Here is a 12,500-nt window from a genome sequence, read left to right as displayed (position 1 = left end):
ATGGCGAAATTTGCATTTTATAGTTATTTATTTCTTTTAAAATCTTCAGAATTTATTCGTGATTTATTTTGCTTGTTATTGGTGGAGACTACGACTTTACATTACTATGTTGTATGAAGTAATTTGCTTTTTATAGTTATTTATTTCTTTTAAAATCTTCAGAATTTATTCGTGATTTATTTTGCTTGTTATTGGTGGAGACTACGATTTTACATTACTATGTTGTATGAAGTAATTTGCTTTTGATAAGGATTTATTTATTTCTTTTAAAATCTACAGAATTTATTCGTGATTTATTTTGCTTGTTTCTTTTGATAAGGAATGATTTATTTCTTTTAAAATCTTCAGAATTTATTCGTGATTTATTTTGCTTGTTATTGTTGGAGACTACGATTTTACATTACTATGTTGTATGGCGTAATTTGCTTTTGATAAGGATTTATTTATTCCTTTTAAAATCTTAAGAATTTATTCCCTAATATTTTTACTTTTAGAGAGATAGATATATAAAGATAAATTATTAGACAACAAATAAAGATAGGACATTAGAAAACAATTAAAAGTTAATTAATAGACAAAAAAAAATGTTATGGCTTAATGAAAAAATAATCAAGATTAATGGACAAAAAACAACAAGTTGATATAAGAATTAAAAAGTACAACAATTAACGGGAAAAAAAAAAGAAATGAACAAAATGATGTAAACCAATAAATCGAATTAACGAAAACAAGACTATACAGAAATCGAAAGAAATCTACGGAAAAAAACCAAGCGAAAATAATTAGACAAAAAATAAGAAATATTATTGCTTAGTAAAAAAAATTATTAAGATGAATTAACAGACAAAATGTACAAGAATTGGTGAGAAAAAAAATAACAGAATAAAGAAAAGCAATAAATCGAATTAACGAAGCAAAATAAAAAGGAAATGAACAGAACGAAGAAAAGCAATAAAATAGAATCAACTAAAATAAGACTATGAAGAAATAGAAAGGAATCTACGGATTTAAACAAACGGGAAAATAAACAAAATAAGTCAAATCCCAAAACACGTGGAGCACGTCGTCGTCTTCAAGTTTCGTTGACAGTCGTAAATTTTAAAAGTTTGGGGATTCGCTTTCTGCTTCCGTTTTTCCACTTTTTTTTATCTTAGTTCCCTGAATTTTTTTTTTTTTTTAGTTCTCTGATGTTGGCTTGGTTGCCCGTCCCGTCGGACACTATATTCGGTTAACCTGAAGTGATTTTTTTTTTTTTTTATCGTTCATTTGGTGGTGTAGTTTTGGTTATTATTATTATTTTATATATTATAGTTTTTATTATTTTATATATTATAGTTTTTATTATTTTATATAATTATATTTTATATATTATTGTTGTTAGTATTATTATTATTATTATTATTATTATTATTATTATTATTATTATTATTATTAAAATCTCCTTATCAATTTTTTTCATGTCGGATAACTTCCAAAATTTGAGGAAGTGTCATCGTGGGTAGATGGATTATTATTATTATTATCATTATTATTATTATTTACTACTACTACTACACTACTATAACAACCTTAGTTGGAAAAGCAGTATGTTACAAACCCTTGGTACCCAAAATAGAAAGTTATCAATAAGGAAAAAGTAATGAAGTAGAGAATAAACTGTAAAAGATGGATAACAAAATTTAAATATTGTAAACAATTTTACGCAAATGTAAGAAAGTAATACAAATAAAGTAAATTTTACATTTTTGTTTTCTCAATTTTTATTTCGACTTACACGGAAGTGACGTCAGCATTTGAAAGGAAGCTTCATAAAACAAGCAAGAGTTGCTCTGAATTAAGTCGTAATGTAATTAATAGTTGTAATAAGTTAAAGCTTGTTAATATCATTATTTGTTGTAATGAATAAGATAGATCATGGTGAAGGGTAGAGAGAGATGGTTTGGACATGCTCTTCGCACTCCCCAGGAGAGATTAGATAACCAAACTTTCAACTGGGCTCCACGAGGCACTAGAAGGGTTTGGAAGGACATACTCTCTTCCTCTTGTTTTGTTAAAGTTTTTATAGTTGGTATTGCAGATTTTTGTTTAATTGTTGTTACTATTCTTAAAACATTTTATTTTTCCTTGTTTCCTTTCCTCACTGGGCTATTTTCCTTGTTGTAGCTAGTTCCTTGGCTTATAGCATCCCGCTTTTCCAACTAGAGTTGTAGCTTAGCAAATAATAATAATAATAATAATAATAATAATAATAATATATGGCTGAGGACTATGAAACGTGAAGTAATAATAATAATAATAATTCTTTATTTCCAATATTTACATTGGGTATTCATAAAATATAAGGCTACAATTAGTAAAGTCATCTTACAAACAGTTCAAATATTTGTTATTTTAGACATACAAAAGTTGTTATAAGAATCAATAAATCGGCTAAAATTTTGTAATTGAAATAATTCATCAGTAATAAAAGAATATAATGAAATCAGAAAGTATTTACTTAGAATATAGTGAGTAAAAATTACACTTGCCGAATAATGAAATACATTGTCATAGACCACATAAGTTGTGTTAAAAACAAGTCATGTACAAATCATATTAAAATAACACATAGTAATCAAATATGCATACTAGATTATAAGGAAATCTTAATTTGTAAATAAAAGCCATCTTATCCATAAATATTATCTAAAACTAATTCCAACATCTATCGAAGTACAGTAGTGCCTTCAAAAGCACTTTTAATAAGGCAATTAAGCATAACATTCTTACATTAATCGGGACCATTTAAGATTAGTTTCTTTAAGTTTACATTAAAAGCAGCGAGAGAGGATTTTTGTTTAATTGTGCCAGGTACTTTATTGTATAATGCTGGGCCTCGAACTCTAAACTGGCGGGAGCCTATCTCTGTTTTCGCCCTTTCTACATATAGATTTTCCTGCTGTCGAGTAGAAACCCCATTAACTGCGTGTACTGTTGGAAAATCGTATAACCATTCAGGAGTTATTTTACGTATTGTTTTGAATACCAAATTACAGACATCTATGGTATATTTGTCTTTTATCTTTAACCATTCTAATTTTTTGAGGTAAGGGGATATGTGGTCATGTTTTTTTACATTACCAACAGCCACTCGGGCGGCAAAGTTTTGAAGTTTTTGAACCCTTTTCATTTGTGTAGAGCCAGTTACTCCCCAAATTCTTAAACAGTAGTTGATTATACTCATAGCCAGCGACTGAACAACTATTTTACGCGTAGAGGAATCAAATGAGTCTTTTACTCTATTTAAATAAATTAAAGTGCCCATCACTTTCTTATAAATTTCATCTATATGAGTTTCAAACGTCATATATCTGTCAAAATAAACCCCTAGATTTTTTACAGCTTTCATGGGTTTAATCATATTTCCATTAAAATCTATTTGTACATTATCTCCAATTTCTGATATATATTGTCGGGAACCTATAAAAATTGTGTTTTTTTCTCATTAAGAAGCAAACCATTAGTTAAGAAGTAGTATTTGGCCTTCTTTAGTATGCATTTTGCCCTATGAATTAGTTCGTCTATTTCACTTACATTTCCTTCAATTAAGATCTGGGTGTCGTCGGCATATTGGATGACAAAACAGCCGGGTAGTGATTTGACCAGATCATTGACATAAATTGCAAAGAGTATTGGGCCAAGAATAGAGCCCTGCGGCACACCAAACTCTACAGTTTTTTGGGACGACACAGTTTGACCCATTCTAACTGACTGGGATCTGTTATGTAGGTAATTCATAAACCAAAGTGGATCTATACTTAGTGATGTACATTTATCAAATAATATATTATGGTTCACGCTATCGAAGGAGATGATGAATAGAAAAATATTGAATTAAAAGCCGAAGATAGAGACGAATGGCGAAATATAACTCGGGCCCTTTACGTCAATATGTGTATAAGCCAATGATGATGATGATGATGATGAATTTTTAAAAGTGCAAAGGTTTAGGAAAAGGGTAAATAAATAAAAGCAAAACCAGATCCCTTTACAGTACACTGTTGTTGTCTGCTGAATTCTGTGTTACCCTAACTAGTACATTTTGATTGATGGCTCGTATCCCTTTCGTGGTCGTAAGTTTTAGCACGTGGCCACGCCCCAGCACATTGGGTGACATGATTTGAGACGCTCTGTATTCCTTCCGGACCCTTTTCTTTTTCGTGAATTGATCGATCAACCTATTTAGATAAATGATGTGTTTAATTTGCTCTGATAAAAGTGTTGTTTATTTTGCTTTCGTAAAAGTCTTGTTTAATTTGCTATAGTAAAAGTCTTGTTTCATTTGCTGTAATAAAAGTTTTTTATTTGTTTTGGTAAAAGTCTTGTTTAATTTGCTGTAGTAAAAGTTTTTTTTTATTTGTTTTGGTAAAAGTCTTGTTTAATTTGTTCTAGTAAAAATCTTGTTTAATTTGCTGTAGTAAAAGTTTTTTTATTTGTTTTGGTAAAAGTCTTGTTTAATTTGCTCTAGTAAAAATCTTGTTTCGTTTGCTGTAGTAAAAGTTTTTTTATTTGTTTTGGTAAAAGTCTTGTTTAATTTGCTCTAGTAAAAATCTTGTTTCATTTGCTGTAGTAAAAGTTTTTTTATTTGTTTTGGTAAAAGTCTTGTTTAATTTGTGCGACGTCTTAATATTATTATTATTATTATTATTATTATTATTATTATTATTATTATTATTATTATTATTTTTATTATTATTAGCCAAGCTATAACCCAAGTTGGAAAAACAAAGTGCTATAAGCCCAAGGGCTCCAACAGGGAAAAATAACCTAGCGAGGAAAGGAAACAAGGAAATAAATAAACATTATAAGAAGTAATGAAAAATCTAAATAAAATATTTAAAAAATCATTAACAATGTTAAAACAGATAATTCATATATAACTATAAAAACAGTTACGTCAGCCTGTTCAAATAGTTTTTAACTTGCATTATTGCCAATCAACTGCTTTGCAAAGTCCTTGACATATCTGGTTATTATGGGAGGCATATGCTTTTGAAAATAGTTCCCGTCCTTTTAACTGTTTTTTAAAGAAATTTTCATAAGGTTTTAAAATGATCTACCCGTCCTTTTACTGTTTTTTAAAGAAATTATCATAAGGTTTTAAAATGATCTAATACTTTGTTTTGACAGCTAGTATTGGAAAGCCCGCTGTGACGTAAGTAGACAGTAATCCCACCAATGATAGTCAAGTCGTTCTTTGAGGGAACCGAAGTCGAAAACAATACGCTCGACTTACGCAAAAAACTTACGCAAAAAAGGAAGAACATCCAAGTAACCAAATAAACACATACTGAGCTCAACGCCAAGCTTACCCCTCTAGACCCCCCCCCTTCCCCTCTTCTCGGGCAGATCGATAAAACATCTTGCGAGTAAAATTCTCCAACCGTCATCTCGCAAGACCTTGGGATGAGTCCGCGCTCTAGAAAGTCACCGCTTCATTTCCAGTAAATATGTCGATCTGTAACGTGCGGCATTGTTCTCTAGTCTTGGGTAGTGCCATAGCCTCTGTACCATGGTCTTCCACAGTCTTGGGTTAGAGTTCTCTTGCTTGAGGGTACACTCGGGCACACTGTTCTATCTAGTTTCTCTTCCTCTTGTTTTGTTAATTTTTTTTTTTATAGTTTGTATAGGAAATATTTATTTCAATGTTCCTACTGTTCTTAAAATATTATATTTTTCCTTGTTTCCTTTCCTCACTGGGCTATTTTCCCTGTCGGGGCCCCTGGGCTTATAGCATCCTTCTTTTCCAAATAGGGTTGTAGCTTAGCATTTAATGATAATAATAATAATAATAATAATAATAATAATAATAATAATGATAATAATAATAATAATAATGATAATAAACAGCATGCAACATGGAATTGATGAAGACGTATATTAAATATACGCTTTCTCTTAACCTACTGTATCTCATGTCCCGTGGTTGTTACCCCAATGGAGCGTAAGTTGGGTATTCAACTAATTCGTTTTTACCTCTTTCGGTAACATATATTTTTGGTTGTTCCTTTCGTTTGTTTTGGACTTGTGGATTATAGCATTATCTCTAGTACTGTGTTTGTTATTGGTTTGTATTTGTGTGTCACTTGAGACAGGTTTGCAAGTGTTAACTAAGGCTTAAGAATAGCTGATAAACTGTTCACGTCTTAAAATATTCCTTCAACGTTAAATTTCTCTGGATCAAGGTTGATTGATTGATTGATTTAAAGATTCAGGCATCCTGACATCTAAGGTCATTGACTCCGTCTGGGTCAAGGTGATTGTGTGATATATATATATATATATATATATATATATATATATATATATATATATATATATATATATATATATATATGCGTGTGTGTGTGCCTGTGTCTCATCGATATTATCGTGTTTTAAATAGAAATAATTTTCAATCTTACATTATGATCCAACCTTAATGTGTGTGTGTGTGTATATATATATATATATATATATATATATATATATATATATATATATATATATATATATATATATAGAGAGAGAGAGAGAGAGAGAGAGAGAGAGAGATATATATATGTATATCTATATATATAAATGGAAGTATATATATATACAGTATATATATGTCACGAATCATGTGGAACGTAACTACAGAACTCTTCTTATTTTTTATATTCTATTGTACCAATATCTTCTCCCAAGTACAATTCTTTCTTTTTAACGGTTTTGGTGACCCATTCGAGGCCCCGCTCAAGCTCGATAATTTCTTGTGGTGTCGGCTATCTTACTATCCATGTGAGCTAAGGAGTTGGGATTTAAGGGAGCCTATAGCAGCCACTGCCTGCCCCTCCCTGGTCCTAGCCTGGGTGGAGAGGGAGCTTTAGCGTTGATCATATGTATTAGTATATATGGTGTTTAAGGCATTGTCCTGCTAGCCAGGTTTAAAGGTTGCTCATGAATGACAGAGGCAAGGGACAGTGACATTGCCCTATCGAGCAGGACAATGTCCTAGAGACTAACCATATATACATATGAATAACGCTCAAACCCGCTGTCCACCCAAGCCAGGACCAAGGAAGGCCAAGCAATGGCTGCTGATGACTCAGCAGATGGACCTATAGGCTTCCCCAAACCCTCTATCCTTAGCTCACAAGGATGGTGAGGTTGCAGCGACCAAAGACTTTAACGAGTTTGACCGAGAATCGAACCCCAGTCGGCCGTTCACCAGTCAGGGACGTTACCACATCGGCCACCACATCTTGCCTCTGCCATTCATAAGCTGCCTTTAAACCTTTAAAAGGAACATATATACACTTGTCACAAGAAAAAAATCATAGCTAAGTACAAACTTCAAGAGTTCTTTGATCATGTCAAACCACTTTAAATAGGTCATGTGTTTACACTTGAATCAGGAGTCACTTCTAAAGTATCGGATCATGCTGCTTTTGAAATTGGCTGGGATTGCAATGGCTGCAGATGGTTGATTTTGTTTTGATGTGGTTATTAATGCAATTTTCGATCATTTCAAAATCTCGAAATCTTAATATTTTTGGGTATGAAAACCTTCATCAGAAACGAGGCTTTTATGAGGACCTCGTCGAGGTAATCCTCACCTCATGGGTATGGAACCCCTTCATTAAAAATGAGACTGGTCTTCTGAGGACCTTGATGAGGTAATCATCGCTTCATGGGTATGAAAAAGGTCATTAGAAACGAAACTGGTCCCCTGGGGACCTCGATGAGGTAATCCTCAACTCATAGATATGAAAACCCTCATTAGTAAAGAGACTGATCTCTTGAGGACCCCTAGAAGGTAATCCTCGCCTCATGGGTATGAAAACCTTCATTAAAAACGAGACTTTTCTGAGACCCTCGAGGAGGTAATCATCACCTTAGGAAAACCCCTCATTAGAAACGAGATTGATCTGAAGACCTCATCGAGGTAACCCTCACCTCCTAGATATGAAAACCCTCATTAGACACCTCATCGAGGTAATCCTCACTTCGTAGGTATGAAAACCCTCATTAGACACTGATCTTAAGAGGATATACCCTTCTTCCTGGACCACCTGCCAAAGCATAGGAGGGGGAATGGGGATAGGGTTTTCCTTTAAGCCACCCCCTACAGGTATCCATTTCATCAGAGAGAACCGGAATGGGCTATTCCTATGGGGGGGGGGATGGTAGGGGGGGTGTTAAAAGTCCTGTGGGGGTGGGAATTGGAATGCGGTGGTGCTAAGCCCTGTCTGTGCAAGGTGACGACACACGGGATTAAAGCGAACGGTTCCTGGGTGATTCAGGGTCAAGGTTACCGCCAGTTGGTGATGGAAATAGGGAGGGGGAGGGAGGAGAGGGAGGGGGGGGGTTGTCCCGTAGGAGTGATTCAAGGTCACGACAATACTCCTCCTCCTCCTCCTCCCATCCTACTCCCATCTATTCCCTCCTGGGTGTGAAAGGGTGCACGAAGGGAGGAGATGCAAGGCGTCTGTTATGGTAAAATGGGGTTCAGAGGGGGAGGGGGAGGGGGAAAGTTAAAAAAGTAGGATCATAGCAAGGCCTGGAGGAGGAGGAGGGGGAGGAGGTAGTGGTGGTGGTGGTGGTGTTGGGTAGAAAGGACAGGGTGTACGCGAGAGACATTCCGTCTGTGAGGTGATGTGCTTTCTTTAAATCTTTCTCTTTTAAAAGAAAGTATATGATCTTCATTCCTTCATTCTATATGGAGGATTATCTTTTATTAATCTTCTAATATTCATTATTATTCATCTTAATGAATTGCAAGATACAAATCGACATATTCACTGGAAACGAAGCGCGGACTCATCCCAAGGTCTTGGGAGATGACGGCTGGCGATTTTTACTTGTGAGATGTTTTATCGATCTGCCCGAGAAGGGGGAGGTGCATTTGGAGTGGGTAGAGGGGGGGGGGGGGGGGGGGCTTTAAGCTTGGCGTTGAGCTCAGTGTATGTTGTTTATTTGGTTACTTGGCTGTTCTTCTGGTTTGCGTAAGTCGAGCGTATTGTTTTCGTCTTTAGGGATACCTTGGCCGCTATTGGGCGGATTACAGGGTTTGCTGACGTCATAGATTCGTAGCTGGGATTTTTAGAGACTGGCTGTTAAATCTCAGCATTGGTATAATTTTTAAGACGGGGGGGGGGATTTGGTTCCTTCTTTTGGTTTTACTGCTTCAGTGTGAGATTAAATTAAATATATTTTTTAATTAAATGATTATTCTTGAAAATTATACTAGTACAAATGGTTTCAGTAATAACAACATCAAATGTAAGACAAAGGTCACAGACATTTAATATATATATTTTTGTTTTAATAAATGAATATTCTAGAAAATTATTTTGCTACAAATAGCTGCAACAACAACAATAACAACAATAAATGCAGTCGTTTCTAGTCCACTGCAGGACAAAGGTCTCGGACATTATATATTTTTTTCAATAAATGATAATTCTACAAAATTATATTACTACAAATAGCTTCAACAACAAATGCAGTCGTTTCTAGTCCACTGCAGGACAAAGGTCTCGGACATTATATATTTTTTCAATAAATTATAATTCTAGAAAATTATATTACTACAAATAGCTTCAACAACAACAACAACAAATGCAGTCGTTTCTAGTCCACTGCAGGACAGAGGTCTCAGATATTGAATATATTTCTTTAATAAATGATTATTCTAGGAAATTATATTATTACCAAGAGCTATAATAATAATAATAACAACAACAGCAATTGTATAAATTTCCAGTCCACTGCAGGAAAAAGTCCTGAAACATGTCCTTATGGTGTTTGACCAGGTTTCATCACGACGCTAGCCACTGCAGGTTGGTGATGGTGGGAGACTTTCGTTTGATCGCTCTCAGTAAACTAACCTAGTATGGGCAGTCCTGACCAGTACAGCTTTGCTGATCATGGCGACGCATAAACCCTTTCACCACTCAGAAACAGTAGAAATGCATCTAGCATTCAATGAACGTATTAATTCCAGTTTAAAATTCTCATGTTCTCTTTAACCCCCCCCCCCCTCCCCGTCATGAGCAATATCTTAAACATTATTTCGCTCCTCTCGTGTTGAGCAATCTATAATAACATGTCCTCTCTTAAAGAAGCACCGTTTAAGAAAAGATCATTAAAACATGCTAAAATAATTATCAATATTTTCTAAGGCTTAAAATATTCGATCGCTTTTTATAGTTTGTAAATGAAAGATCTGTTTTAATGTTTATTTATTTCCTTATTTCCTTTCCTCCATGGGCTATTTTTTCCCTGTTGGAGCCCTTGGGCTTATAGCATCATCTCCTCCTACACTTATTGACGCAAAAGGGTTTCTGTTAGAATTCGTCAGTCGTCTCTATCTTGAGCTTTTAAATCAATATTTCTCCATTCATCATCTACTTCACACTTCGTAGTCCTCAGCCATGTAGATCTGGATCTTCCAACCCTTCTAATGCCTTGTGGAATCCAGTTGAAAGTTTGGTGGTAATAATAATAATAATAATAATAATAATAATAATAATAATAATAACAACAACAACAACAACAATAGTAATGATAATCCGTGGCAACCTTAGCGTGTGAGATCATCATTAACCTTGATAAACTAATACCTGACCTGGGTTGATGTTTGACTGATAGTTCTCTTGCACTTGCTCTACACGGTTCATCTTATGTCCACTTGAAGGGTTGTGGTGGCCGATGTGGTAACGTCCCTGACTGGTAGATGCCAGACTGGGGTTCGAGTCCCGCTCAAACTCGATATTTTCTTTTGTCGCTGCAACCTCACCATACTTGTGAGCTAAGGATAGGGGTTTTGGGGGGAGCCTATAGATCTACCTGCTGAGTCATCAGCAGCCATTGCCTGGCCATCCTTGGTCCTAGCTTGGGTGGAGAGTGGGCTTGAGTTTGGTTAGTCTCTAGGGCAATTTCACTGTCCCTGGCCTCTGCCATTCATGAGCGGCCTTTAAACCTTTACAGATCACTAGGAATCGCCTGGCGGAAGTGGTTGACATTATCAGCTTTGTCTGAACTAAGGAAAAAAAGATGTTTTTATTAGGGTGTTGGAACGAGGTAAAAAGTGGTGATTTAATAAATGTCGAATGTTTTGACTTTGTTGGTTGATTGCCTGTCGAATTTTTAAAATCAAGTTTCCTTTTTGTATTCGACTCGTTAATATTATTATTTAGATTTTTTTTTTATTAGAAGACTAACTTATTTTATTCTTTTTTATTAGAAAACTAACTTACGAAGCTAACCTTTTTTTTTTTTTTAATAATTTTCCACATCAGTTGTGAAATTAGTTTTTTTCTCAATTCCTTTGGTAGTATTTATACAGTTTTGGATCTTGAAAAACTGTCAACAAAGGATTATCATTTCTGTATACTTACTGTATTTTGTTGTTAATTACTGTCAACTCCGCGGTCTTCAACATTCTCTCTCTCTCTCTCCTCTCTCTCTCTCTCTCTCTCTCTCTCTCTCTCTCTCTCTCTCTCTACCTTTAATACGCAATCTCAAAATGGTGACGTCATAAAGTTTACCTGCTGGGACATTTCAAGTAGTTAAAACGAAGATGTGTAACGGTATTACGTATCACTTCTGTTTGTATGTATGTACGTACGTGCGTGTCTGTTCATCCGTCTGTCGAGTTACCATCGGGGGCCGCGCCTGCGCAGGTGAAGTCCGTGGAAAAAGAGAGAGAGAGAGAGAGAGAGAGAGAGAGAGAGAGAGAGAGACTGCCGCGAGTGGTGTGAGGTTAGGCTGCAACACACCGGGACCGGCCCGCTCCAACAACTACTGCCTGCCTCCACCCATGAACACTTTCGATCGCTTCGTCTATTCTGGTGGACGAGGACTGCTGTTCTCGCGGGCGTCCTCTTCCCTCGCGGGCGTCCTCCTCCTCGTCATTGCCTTCTCCTTCTTCATCATCATCATCATCGTGTGTGTCATCTCTCTCCCAGATCGCGCTGGACGTCCGTATATGTGTCCACCGCGTCAATTTATGAGCTGGCTCGCTTCCGCTGGCGTTGCTGCTTTGATGGCTGCTGCTGCTGCTGCTGCTATGTCTCCCTTACCATTGATCTGTTCCTCTCGAGTCCGTGTGATGATCGGCTGGGCGTTCGCAGACACCTAAAGTGGATGGATGGTGAAGGACGAGCGGCAGAAGAGGCAGCGGGCAGGGGAAGAAGAGATGAGGATGTAGAATTTGGAAATCGAATTCGCTCTGATTTTTTGTGATATGTAAACAAATAATGGTTTTATTTACTGTTAGCAGAGGCGCCTCAGTTTGAGATTGAGTTGGCGTACGTGTGTTTGTGCGTATGGGCAAAGCAGGAGAGGAAACCGTGGGGCGTGGGAAGTGTCGGTGCGTGTAGAGGAAGAGGAGCAGTTGGAGGAGGAGGAGACGTTATAGAGGCATCGTCGGCAATGTTTCTATAACCGAGCAGCTACTACTACTACTCCTTACTGCTGCTGCTTCTGCCTCC

General features: G+C 35.8%; 1 protein-coding gene across 9 annotated transcripts in view; it reads left to right on the top strand.

Moving 5' to 3' along the window:
• The window catches only part of LOC137629737 (nuclear receptor coactivator 2-like), a 250,735-nt gene that overhangs the window by 43,396 nt on the left and 194,839 nt on the right, over positions 1–12,500 (top strand). The window contains exon 1 of one of the 9 annotated variants that reach the window (XM_068361324.1): positions 12,378–12,500. This exon is cut by the window's right edge and continues 340 nt beyond it. The exons of the other annotated variants lie outside the window; for them this stretch is intronic. The gene's annotated coding sequence lies outside the window, so the exon portion shown is untranslated. Of the gene's footprint in view, positions 1–12,377 lie in introns of those variants that run through there. 9 annotated transcript variants of the gene reach the window in all.

This window comes from Palaemon carinicauda, chromosome 37 (genome assembly GCF_036898095.1).
Source record: "Palaemon carinicauda isolate YSFRI2023 chromosome 37, ASM3689809v2, whole genome shotgun sequence".
Taxonomy (NCBI): domain Eukaryota; kingdom Metazoa; phylum Arthropoda; class Malacostraca; order Decapoda; family Palaemonidae; genus Palaemon; species Palaemon carinicauda.
The sequence above is the reverse complement of the archived record's forward strand: the minus strand, read 5'-3'. Positions and strand labels throughout refer to the sequence as shown.